A 13,355-nucleotide genomic window follows, 5' to 3' on the forward strand; every position below is an offset into this window, starting at 1 on the left:
ATTCCCATCTCCGGAAGGAAGAAGGCAATTTTGTGGATATCTGAACTGAGGTGACTATCTTGCTTGCAGTATCTCTTAGATTACCTAGAGCAGTGTGGAGAGTTTGTAGCTGAAGCACTCAGAGGTAGATTATCAACTTCTAAATTATATCCTTACTTCTGAGAGCCTTGGGTGCCTTTGGATACTTTGTAATCAGCTATCTAGCTTGAACTCCACTTATGCCTTTAGAGTAGTCTTTTCTAGTCAAAGGTTTTATGAGATAAGAATTGTGGTAGAGATAAGAAAAAGAGAGATATAAGGGCTTTAATTGGTTGCTAGTTTCTGGTGTTTTGTATTTCCACCTGTATTTATAACCATGTCTCTCCCGTCTTAGTTAGTATTAAGGGGAACATTTACCCTCCTCCTCCTAGTCCCACTCTCTGTCAGAAAGCTAGGATATATTGACTCCACAGTCTTGAAATATAGCCGTTTGGCTAAACAGCCAATTTATCAATAATATATGTTCTGCAGATGGTTCAAAATGTTTGTATCACTACAAAAAGACCTGTGACTAATTATTGGCAAAGAGCTATGTTAGCTGCTATGTCCCACAGCTCTCGGCCATTGCATTACCTATTGAAATTTGGGCACCAGTGTTGCTAGGTAAGCTCACATCATGTGCTGGAAGGTGCCTAAGAGTGTCATGCAGAGCTGCTGACAGGCTGGGGGGGAATCTGTCTGAAGATAACCATTAGGAGGAGTGAGAACTTGGAGTCCAGCTTTTCAGCATACTGCACTGATCTGTGCTGGAGGTTCTTAACAATGAATTGTCCATTAGACTTTGTGCTGGATTATGCCTTTTTTGTTGTTGTTGCCAAAAAAAAAAAAATCTGTATCCATTGTTCAATGTCTGACTGGAATTTATAAAAACTTCTATCTTATTTGGAGCAGAATTTGAAAGTTTGCATCCACTTAGAATATCATAAAATCACAGAATGGTTTGGGTTGGAAGGAACCTTAAAGACATCTAATTCCAACCCCCTGCCATGATCAGGAACACCTCCCATCAGACCAGGCTGATCAAAGCCCCATCCAGCCCAGCCTTAAACACCTCCAGGGATGAGGCATCGCTGGGCAACCTGTTCCAGTGCCTCACCATCCTCACAGTAAAGAATTCCTTCTTTTTATCTGATCTAAATCTACCGTCCTTTATCTTAAGGCAATTACCCCTTTTCCCATCACTACACTCCCTGACAAAGAGTCCTTCTCCAGCTTTCTTGTAGGCCTTTAGGTACTGGAAAACTGCTATAGGGTCCCACTGGAGCCTTCTCTTTAGACTGAACAACCCCAATTCAACACCACACTCTTGATTATTTCTTCTAAAACTGTTTTTTAATCTCTAATGTAAGATTACTTATGCCACTCTTTGGGCTCTGAAGGCTGGAGAGAAGAGAAAGTGAAAATTCTTACAGCCCTCTCCATAGACACAATAAAATCAGGCACAAGTCAGTGCTGCAACTTATGATTGAGATTCAGCAGCAGGGATGCTGAGATAAGCTCTGAAATACTATGCCCAAGCTGTGAAGCTGCCATGTGCCATCGTCTCATTGCAGAAGGGACGTACTTTGCCACACTATCACTTAAAACTCCCAGATGGCATCTTTCTACCTGTCCTGTCACCTTCCCAGCGCTGTGTGTCAGTACTTAACTTACAGTGTAGTTCTTTAATGCTCATGTCTCTGAAGCATAGATCGGGTATCAGGTGTCCTGTATGTGCCTTCATATCCCTCTTTTGTTTGGATTCACTGGAGAGAATTTTTCACTTCCACCTGGACATATATCCAAGATTTAAGTCTGGTCTGAGGCTGGACCTTTCCTTTTAACATTTAGAAACAACAGGTTACAAGAAAATTAAGTGTAATTTCAATTCCAATCAAAGCTGAACAGCCGGGTTCCTCTCTGGCTGCTTCCATCGCAGGGAGCTAGGGCTGAGTGTTCAGTGTCCATAACAACAACTTTCCCTGCAAATGGTGTCCTAATTCTGTCTAAAGCTGTCCTGGGGGACTTTGACAGCTCCTCTGAGTTCTCTTTATGATTTCTCTTCATCTGTTCCCCTTTATCCAAAATTCTTTTCATGATGCCAGTGTGTTGAAAATACACTTTTGATGGGTTATTTGAATATTAATTACCATTTGAACAATTTCAGTCCAGCATCTCATGGGTTACTATTGAAATTGTTGAAGTATTCAAGAAATTGTACAAGTGCTCATATACATATTCAGAGGAGATTTTTATCTTTAGAATATTCTATGTAGCTCTTTAACACTTCACTGATATGAATAAAAAACCTGATCATTGGGTTGTTTTTAGATGGATGGAGGACATATTTACATTTTCTTCCTTTTCTTCCCTGTCACCTCCCCTGAACATTCAGAATTAGAGAAATCTAATTTTGTCAGAGCATGTCCAGGGCCTATGCATTAGGCTATTCTCTTGGGAGTCAACAATCCTGATCGCAGAAAGAGACACTTCAAATTTCAGCAAAACTTCAAACCTGGTTCTCCGGTATTCAGAAAAGTTTATGAACTACTGGCATTTTAGGACAGCTTTTTTCACCTCCACATTTCCTCACGGTTTGTGTTAAGAAATCCGGCATCACAAGATAATTTCAGAACACCTATCAGATAGATCTGTACTAGGTGGAGACAAGGTGATAGATGAATCTTGCTGCCACTACGCCCAGAGCTGTGACCATTTTACTCTTGAAATCAAGTCTGTTTTTGTATGACTGGTGGTGGAAACAGTGATAGCTAAGGGGTTTTAAGGCAGCTGATGAAATCTAGCTTTGATATTGTTGAATACAAGCAATAGGAGATCTTCATTTTCCTGAAATTCTGTTGTAATATATCCCAAAAATGATTGCATGGTGTTATGCTGGAAATACTTGATTTTCTTAATTATGTTCCTAGCTGTAGTTGAATGTTAGCATTCCTATGATACCGTTCAGTGAATTTCTTTCAACTTGATGCTTAAAACTGGTTTTACACATCAGATTATTCAGTATGGTATTGTTACCTAAGAGAGGTGATTAGATGTAATTTTATAATTAGGAGTAAATTATTAGCTAGTATAAATACAGGAGACATTTGCTGTTTTCATTTGCTCAGATCTATATAACTGAGAATTTGCACCTCAGTCTAATAATAAAGAGGATATTTCATAAAAAAAAAATCTAATTTCTAGTGTCTCTATCATTATTTTCTACATATTTGGAACATATAGCAAAATATCAGTTAGGAATGAAATGGTGCTCATCTGTGGAATAAGTGGTAATTGCAGAATGTTGTCTGCCTAACCATTGTCAATTTTTTGTAAACATCATGACAGAGATGAGTTTTAAGAGCAGTTTGAAGAAGGACAGCTGTTGCTTTGTGAATAATCATTTTCGTTGTTGTGAATGCTGCAAATGATAGCATGACTGAAAACAGAGGTGGAACATATCACTTGGTTGCTCATCCTGTCAGTGCTTTCCTTCTGTCAAGGCCTAAGTCCCCAAAGTGTGCTTTTGGGGAACATATGTTGCCTGCCAAAGCTCATTTGAAATTTGAAGGCAGAATTATGTTTTGCTTAACTTTGTTTTTTAAATGTAAACCACTTACACTGAGGATGAAATGCTCTATGTAACTACAGTATACTGTAGCTGCAGCTCATAAAGCTTTTTCAAAATTTCAGCTGTTTTAAAATTTGGCTATAAAAGCCTATAAAAGCTATGAGGATGTGTTTTCTCAAATTACTTGAAAACTAAATGGACTAGAATAGGAACAATAGAGCAAGAATTTTTGAAGTATTTGTACCTTACAGTGAAAATTATGGAGTCATCATAGAATCACAAAAGGGTTTGGCTTGGAAGGGACCGTAAAGGTCATCTAACTTCAACTCCCTGCCAAGAGCAGGGATACCTCCCACTAGATCAGGTTGCCCAGGGCCCCATCCAACCAGGCTTTGAACACCTCAAGGGATGGAGCATATCTGGGCAACCTGTTTCAGTGCCTCACCACCATATGAGTGAAGAATTTCCTCCTAACATCTAATCTAAATCTCTCCTCTTTTAGTTTAAAACTGTTCCCACTTGTCCGTTATCTGTCCTTGTAAAAAGTTACTCTCCAGCTTTTTTATAAGCCCCCTTTAAGTACTGAAAGGCCACAATGAGGTGTCCCTGGAGCCTTCTCTTCTCCAGGCTGAACAACCCCAGCTCTCTCAGACTTTCTTCATAGGAGAGGTGATCCAGCCCCCTGATCACTTTTGTGGCCCTCCTCTGGAGCTGCTCTAACAGGAGTTATTATAAGTGCTTATGGTGATTCCCTTTCCAACTAATCCCTGCAAGTACCTAATTACATCAAAAAACTCTCTTTCCTTTTTGGATGAAAGCATCTAAAAGGCAGGCACCCTCCAAAGAGGGCTGCTGTCAGGTCTATGGCTATTCAAGCTCTGCCACCACCTTCCTGAAGTGCTTAAATTCATTTGTCAATACCTTGTTAATAGCAATTGTAAAATGCTCAACAGATTCAATGTCAATACTTTGTTAATAGCAATTACGTATTTTGCAGGCCCAGAGTAGAGGGTTTTAGGGCAGCAGAGCCCTGCAACCTGCCAGGAGTACAGAGACAATGTGCTGCTGCCAGCTGTGCTACCCACCAGAGACATGCAGCTCAGCTCTGAGCTAATTATACAATATAAAGATCCTTCCAAGATAATTTACCTAAACAGATAGCTCAGATGGAGCTTTATCCATGCCTAAAGCATTCCTGATAAATGAGAAAGGATAGCTATATTTTGGCAGTGTACTATTATTATTTTTCCCTTGGCTGCAATTAAGATACAGTCTTTAAAGCAAAACAGATTCCTCTCCTCAGGTGCCTTCCTTACTCCAAGGAAAAACACAGAGGCAGGGACAGTGGAGTACAGTTTTCTCTCACCTACCACCATTTTATTTCCATTAGTTTCAGGAGAAATATCACCCTCAAAAGCTTCTTACCTTGGTTTAATTGAGAGAAAAGTTCAGAAATCTTTCTCAGTGTGTCCCAACCTTGGCTTACTTTTGAGGTTATTTACTAGTAAGTTCAGTAAGAGAAGGATTTTGCTTGCTCAGATTTGTTCTTTTCAGAAAGTATGTTTAATTAACACATATCTATGTATCAAGCTGTACATAATAACTGTACATAAAGTCTTATACATATGGTAATGTGTTTTATAATACTTTGAGAGCCTGGATGGATGAACCACTTGTGAATATGGGCATAACTTACTTAGTTGATGATATAAAATGCTTCAGAAAAGGTGTCTGGGGCAAGTGAGAGGACTGAATATGCTCAGTAATTCACAGCGTGGTTAAGATGCTGGAAACAGAATCAGCGTCATTATATCTGAGCTGAGAATAGCGACTCTTCTTTTATTCATTCACTACATTGTACTGCAGGAAGCCAGTTTACACATTTTTGGAGCAGAGAGCACGCCAGCTCCAGTAGCAAGGCAAAAACCCCACAAGGGTGTGGAAGTGGGAAGAAGAAAAGGGACTTTTTTCGGGTCTGTGGAAGTGGGGGAAAGAAAAGGGACATGTTTTTGGTGAGAATAACTACAGGGAGCAAGGTGCTCTGTGACAACAACAGCAGGTTTGCTCTTGTGATACGGCTGAAGTTTAAGATAACTTCAGTAGTCTTCATTTTGTGTTTGCAGAAAGAAGGCAAGCTGCAGCCCCAATGAATGACAAGAGTTTCCTTCTCAGCCACGGACCTGAGCTTCTCAGCTGAGCAGCTGAAGTAAGAGTAACCCCCCATTTAAATCCTATGGTTTTGGTGTATCCTCAGTCTGGTTGTAGTAATTAATTCATGTTCGTGATTTTGTTATGTGGGGTAATTGCCAACAATGAACATTTTAAAGTATTGGCTATCTTCCTGGGCCTTTCAACAGATTGTGACACTTCATAGCTTTAAGCAATTCCAATCCAAATCGTTGATACAGTTCAGAAATGCCTAATATGCAACCTTATGCAGCCAAGCTTTCTCAAGGTAATTTAAAGTGTCGTCCTATATGTTTGTAAAAGAACTTACTAGTGCAATAAATATCATTTTAATCATCTGCTATTCATTTGTCTATTCTGGGGTAAAACTGAACTTCTAAACTACAATATAAGCATTATACGCAGCTACGTCTGCAGTATTTAATTAAGTTTAAAATACCAATTTTTTTGTTTACTTATATTCAGAGAAGTTGGATTATGGAAAGAGAGAAACTAGAAATGGTGATCTGTTACGTTGAGGGTGCCTCTCTGTACTCACTGAGATTTACAATGCTGTAATACCACAATTTCATCATTATTTTGTAATCTTCTTGAATAAGTGTCTTGTGTTAGTGCAGGCAATCACAGTATCTACTTGAGTAGGCTTTGCTGCTGAGCTGGTTGTGTTGCAAAAGCAACTGGAGAAACATGGGCAAAAAACATTGTGCAAAAGTGTTTACTTTCCCATCAGGTTTGGAGTGAGTCCTGAGAAGGGAAGTTAGTTATGACTTCACCCGTGTGAGCAGGAGTCTAGCAAACTGTCAAAAAAGGAAGTAAGACTCTAACAGCTGTTCAAGGCAAGTTCAGAAACAAAGGAGATTTGTAACCACAACACTTATTTCATGCAGACTTTCTACAGAGTGAAAAAGAAATATGCCTCCTTCAGAAATGTTTTGCAATGCCCACTTGTGTTACTGCTGAGCCTACGAGGGGATGTGCATAGGGTGAAGCATACTGTCTGCACAGCAGGCAGTACTTCATACTTGATAACTGTGTCCCAGAGAGGGTACATCCAGCAGCTGCCCTCATAGGTGGCAGCTTGGGTAATGAAGGCAAAAAAAAATTATCACAGAAGATTGCACGCAGTGGCATTTGAACATGGTTGTCTCACAGATAACCGGGCAACTCTTTTGAAAAAACATAAAGTTGCCTCAAAACCAACATTTCATTAAGCATTATTTATTCATGCTACGGTTTACTTCTTCCTTTCAGATCAGTTTTGGCCATGCATTCATTATATGTATAATCCTGCTTAAATCTTTGAGGAGATTCACATGGATAAAGTTATGTATATGGTTCTGTAGTAACAGAGTCTAAAGATAAAATTACATTAAATCACTACGGTCTGAAGTTAATAGAGAGGCATTAAATAGCCTGGTCGTAGCTTGATTTTAAGGAATTTCTCCCAGAAGAATATAGCAATAATATCAACATATGACTTGAATCATGCTTCTCAATTTATTTACTCTTCAAACTGAGGCTAGGAAGATATTGCTACTCATTACTTTTTTTTTTATTATTTTTTATTTTTATTTTTTTCTTGTATGCAGCCTGCTTCATTCTGCTTTTATTCTTTTTACCAGAGATATTGATCTGTGATCTGATGTCCCTTGACTGAGTCATGCTTCAGGCTGTTGGTCTTGGGCCTAATTGTACTTTTGGTTTCAGAATTCTTTGTAATATCTGCCTGGAGGCATCTCCCATGTTAAAAAAAGAAGATCGTTGCTGCTGTACAAGTAATGAAGTAAGTGGCATAGTATTGGTGCCTCTTCTGATCTATTTGATTCCAGGTTCCTAAGAGCAGATATCCTCATTTTTATTTGTAGATCTCTGAAGTGGTGTGAAGAAGAAGTGAGAATTGTTGTAATTCCTATTATTTTATTTCGAGCCTTACGGATGTCCCGCAGTTATCAAAATAACAGTACCTTCCCTCCCAAGTGCTGCTCAAGTGAAAACACAATTCCATATTTTTGATTTTCCATAACAGATTTTTTTTGCATGCTTTTTTTTTTTTTTTTTTTGGTCAGGAAGCAACTATGTTTCTTGAGGCTTCATTTTAAATTTAATTTTGTGTTTGAAATAAGATGCAAAATAAAATGGTAAAGACACACTTTTCTCCAAAACCCCACTAAAAATATGATCAAATGTCATAGCTTAATGTTTATGAATAAGAAAATATGTACTGATTTCAGATGAAAGTTAACGTGCATTCTATTTGCACATTAAAATTGCTTTCAAGTATTTTTCTCTCTATATATTTATCAGCCATGATTAATATTGCAAAACCACATTTAATGGGAGCTGCAGTGGTTGGGGGGTGTTTACCCACCGACAAGTGATGACAGAGCTGCAAATGCAGTCAGTCTGCCCCTGTACCTGTATAGGCAGGGTGCTCAGTTGCAGCAGTGTAAGACCAAGTTAGAAGGATTACATCATCAGACTACACTGGCCGGTAATGTCAGTGCTGCAACGTGATGATTCTAGCACTGCTGAAAGCTGATTTACTCCTTTTTGGAAATCACAGGACTCATAGTGGTGACTCAGCCAGAGGTCGCATCTTTAGCAGAGAAAAAAAATCATTCATTTGAAAGAAATAGGTTTTATTCTCATTTTCAATCCATGGAAGTAAAATTGAAGTTTGTTTATGCAATCCACTGGTTTCTCTCACTGACAGCAGTTTCTAATTCTTCAAAAAAAAATTAAGAATCAGCTAAAATGAAGGAAATTAAAATTTACAGGGACCTTACTTTGTAGGCAGTTTTATTTGCTTGAAAAAAAGTTCATAAAATGTTGCTGTAAAATCCTAAAAAATAACTGCAATAATAAATGGGATGAAGAGCTTCTTTATACTTGATTGATGGATACTTCAGTTCTGCAACTCACTCTGTGGGGGTAGACAGCACATATGTAACTTATTCAAATGAACAGAGACCTGCTTATGCAGGACTTACCAAAAAAAGAAGTTTATTTTTCCACTCATAAATATAAGAAGACTTCTATCTGCTGGGAGAGATGGGTGCGAGGACAATATATGGGAGTAGGTGGAGTCTTTATAGATGATGTGGTGAAGTTACTCCATCAATCCGAGAAAATTTCTTTCACCAACAGCTCCGAACCAATATGAGAAACAAGCTAAGCATGCGAAAAATGAGATCGATACATTTTTCAAGCTAGGAGGAGGTGTTTTGTTTTAATGTGCATGTTTAAGTTTTGACTTTTACCTGAAAAACAAAACAAAACAAAATATTATTCAGTATTAGATTCTTTTTCAAGTTATCTGTTCTTACCCTATCAACTTAATTTCTTTTCCCTCCATACATGCATTTGACATTACAGGTCTCTGAAATTATTTATCTCAAAAAAAAAAAAAAAAAAAAAAAGTCTTAATAAGATGAGACCCTGCAGACACACTTAAGATATTTAATTTTCACATATGAAAGTTCTGGGAAATTCAGGAGGTAGAGAAGGGGTGAAGATTAGTTATTTGTTATTTCACAGCATGAAATACAGGTTTGTAGAGAGAGAGCAAGCATTGGCAAGAAACAAATGCTAATCCTGTTTGACTATGAGAAAGGAATAGGTAATTACTGCTAAATCTAAACAATATTATTATCAATGCATTTAAGCAATAACATTTCAGTTAATTTTCACTTTTTGAGATAGAATACTTGGCAGATTTAAGGAAAGAAGTGGGCATAGATGAGGAATATACGGGCAGCCTGAAGTTAACAGCTGAAATTATATTTTAAAGTTACCTTAAAAAGAAACAGGTTGTTGTTATAACATTGACTTTTAGCTCAGAGCTATAATAGCAAACAGCTGGAAGAAGATCTCTTGAATAATCTTCAGCTCATGATTTGATTTAGAACATGCAAATAAAAGTGGAAAAACATGTCTGCCATTAAAAATATGACCGAGAAAGCTTTGTAAAAATACCAGCCTCTGTTAAACAACTTCCTATAGGGTCCATGAAAGTATAACTTGTGAGATGGCTATTTCATAGATATTTCTAGTTATTTAGCATCTGGTAAGTATATTAGGCTTTCTTTGTTGTACCAAATTTATTTGTCTTACATTCTTTTAGTTTCTTTCAGTTTTTTTTACTTGTATTGGCATGTTTGCTTAACTTATATCAGGAGATGTGGGGGAAAAAAGAGATCTTGCTGGAAAGGGGAATCTCCAATATGTGAAAGAGAGGAGCCTAGTTCTTCTCTGAGAGGAGAAGAACTGCTCATTAATTGCACAGTTTGTTCTGACAAACTGTGCAATCCATCAACAATCCATCAGGATATGGAAAGTTAATGACCTCTTTTACAAACCAACGTGACTGTCCCATATTTTAGCTACCTACAAATCAATCCAGGAAGAAATAATTTTTAGCCGCCTTCTTCCTCACCCACACCCCCCAGAACCACACCAAACCACCACCAACAAAAAAACATGACTTGCATTGAAGAATACTTCAACGGACAATCCAATCATGGATAAAAATAATGTAAACTAAAAGCAAGAGACTACATAGTTAAAATGATGTGTCCTCGTAACAAGAAACAGGTGAAACAGATCCTTATGTTCCAGTTCTGTTGATTAAATTGGACAGAAATCAACATTTACAAGTTTTCATACAGCTGGCAGTTTAGGTTTAGGCTCATAATTTTTAGAAGAGCCATTATACCTCAAACGAGGAGAACCAGAAAACAGAGGACTCAACTCTTGCCGAGGAGCAGAGCTTGACAGAAGCCCTTCTTTAAGGAAGGATCAGTAACTTTCAGTACACTAACATTTTGAATCAAAGTACACCACCTTCCTTGTCTATCTTTATATATGTTTAGGACAATGGTTGACAGCTGGATAAATTAATATCCTTCTAAAAAGTAGCATGTTATTCTTTAGAGTTTGGAAATTAATATTGTGGTCTTTCTTCACACTAAATTACTTATTCCAGACTACAATGCTCAGCTTAAATTTGGAGAAGGTTAGCTTTCCCACAGAGACAAGTACTGAAACAGGTAGAAGTACTGAAACAGGAAGAAGTAAGTTTCTTCCACTTACTTGGAAGAAACTAAATACAACTTATTGAAGGTAGTTTGACTGTTCACCAAAGCAGCACCTGAAAAGAAAATCTGGAAATGAAATAGGAATTTCTCATATGAGAAAGTTTTCTAGAAATAGACTTATGCCAAAGAAGGTGCCATAAAGACTTAATGAAGAAGGCATCAGAAACACAAGTTAAGAAGACAGCAGGTGCTATAATAACGTGTAATAAAGAATTAAGATCGAAATTAAAAGCTAGGTGGAAAGAAAATTCTTAAAAATCTAAACCAAAGCTGTGGCAAGAGAGTTTAACAGATTTAATGTGGTCTTATTCTAAAATATGCAGAGATATTTTGTATGGTTATGGTTCTGAGTGTAAACAGAAGAAAATACTGCTTGAAGAATCCCAAATGTTTCCTGAAAGAAAAACCAGGGAAAGACTGAACATGGTAGCAAATCTGTTGCGGTTTGGTCTCACTCAACACCAAGAAGTCATTGAAGACATGCAAAAGTAGAGCTAGTGATTTTGCTGGAAAAGTAGTTGCATAAGATGTCTCTTTCGACTCTTCTCCCAAACTCAGATTCATTAGAAAGTTGTGAAAATTATGTCAGTATAACACAACAGCAAGCACAAATTAAAAATAACAATAAAAGAAAATCTCCAGTAAATAACTCAAATCTCACTACTAAATAATCAAAGAACTATGTTTACCATCAGGTGGCCTATGGAAGATTCTCCAGTATTTCATTAGGAAATGTGAAATTTTTTTCAACTTGGATCTTCTTTTTCTCTTAAGTAAATTGTGCGTGCTATATCCAAAGAATAATTACTGCTAGGAATGACAGATTAATGAAATAGTTAATCAAAGGTCAGACAGGTAAATTAGTGTCTTGTAGAGAGCACAACATATTTGTTTTTATTTTTATTTTATTTTATTTTATTTTTGAGTAATATTTTAAAGCTTTGTTTCAGAAAGCTGTAAGAGCATATATATATTTGTGATGAAGGCATACTTCTATAGATATTAATTAAGGTAACAATTACTGCATTTCAGAAAGAAGCAAGATGAGCTTTTCTGTTTCCTAAATACGCTGAACAATCATTGGTGATGCTACAAAGAATTCTGTTTAAAAAATATCTCCCTAGTTATATAAATTTGTCTGGGAGCTTTCATAAAGAACAAACAATGAAAGTCTGAGGCAAAATAAATAACCTCCTTAACATCTGCAGTATTGTGCAGAACAGCTTTTGAAGGAGTCCATTACATGGTATATCACTACACTATTTTACATATTTTCTACAAGTGTTCAATTTTACCTAATGATTCAATTCAGTCCTCAGGTCAAGCAGATACTAAATTAGTTCTGATTTGGTGCAAAGAAAGACAAAGCAAAAATAACTTGCTCATCAACTCCTGTAGGGTTTAAAAAGTTTTGAAGTTCAAAAGTCACTGTTTTTCTTGTGATGGAATAATATAACTGGGAGAGAGAAAGTGATGAACTCATACATGCTATTATGAGAGGTAATGTTTTCCAAAAGATCATCAGATTTAGAATATTACTTGTCAAGGAAGAGTGTAAGAGGAAGTAATTTAGATGACAAAACAGCTGACACAGGGAAAAGAATGATGAGGTTTAAAGAAATGTAATGAGTGGCAAATAGTTGCTTTATTTTTTATTTTATTTTTAAAGAAGGGAAAAATACTTGTTTTCAGTGAAATTAAACAGCTAGCAAGTGGAACAAAACAAAACATATGCTAGAGAGGAAAAGAGAAAGTAAATGAAATGAAACTGCACATTGACAAACGGGTAGAAAAACAGAAACACTGATTTCTTGATTACAGAATGGCATTTAATTTATTTTTCATCTTCTACTTTAATAAAGCTTTTGATAGATACCTTGAGATTATGGCTATATATACCAGATAGGAACTTTTCCATCTTATGAAAAGGAAATATAAGGATAATTAGGTGGATTTGGTTCCTGATGTCATCAGTATACAGTTTAGAGAATATTTTTTGACTTGTAGGGATGCGTGGGTGGGGAAGAAGTGCTAGTTTCACAATTTTAAAGTCATAGTGCTGCACATCAATGCTATTTTTTTTTCTCTTATCAGTTGTACTGTCTGTATTCATTCACAAAAATGATTGATGATTGATTTTTTTTTTTAATATTTTAATGCTGATATGTAAAGGCATCTGCTACTGCTTTTTTTTTTTTTTTTTTTTTCTGGTCTCATTTGCATTTTAGAAGCATTTTATAGCCCCTTCTTTGCTCTGTCTGCCATGTAATTTTACAGTATCTGTACACAAATGAGTATAAATGTATACATTTCTTTGAGATTCTCAAAAACAACATTACTACATAAATAGGATGCTGTTCCTGAGATAGTAATCTTTGGACTTCTGGGATGCTTATTCATTAAGTACTTTTATATATTGGGATATCCACTGACTAGTGCAAATCCTGAGATTTATACATTTCCCAGGCAGGGAATTTGAACCT

General features: G+C 36.7%; 1 long non-coding RNA gene across 1 annotated transcript in view; it reads left to right on the plus strand.

Moving 5' to 3' along the window:
• LOC118166750 overlaps window positions 1–7,154 on the plus strand; it is a 63,477-nt gene extending 56,323 nt beyond the window's left edge. Inside the window, exons 3-4 of the long non-coding RNA XR_004750708.1 lie at window positions 5,713–5,801; window positions 6,507–7,154. This is a non-coding gene — a long non-coding RNA (uncharacterized LOC118166750). The remainder of the gene's footprint in view (window positions 1–5,712; window positions 5,802–6,506) is intronic.
• The last annotated feature ends 6,201 nt before the right edge of the window (window positions 7,155–13,355 follow it).

The sequence above is a fragment of the Oxyura jamaicensis genome, chromosome 4 (assembly GCF_011077185.1).
Source record: "Oxyura jamaicensis isolate SHBP4307 breed ruddy duck chromosome 4, BPBGC_Ojam_1.0, whole genome shotgun sequence".
NCBI lineage: Eukaryota > Metazoa > Chordata > Aves > Anseriformes > Anatidae > Oxyura > Oxyura jamaicensis.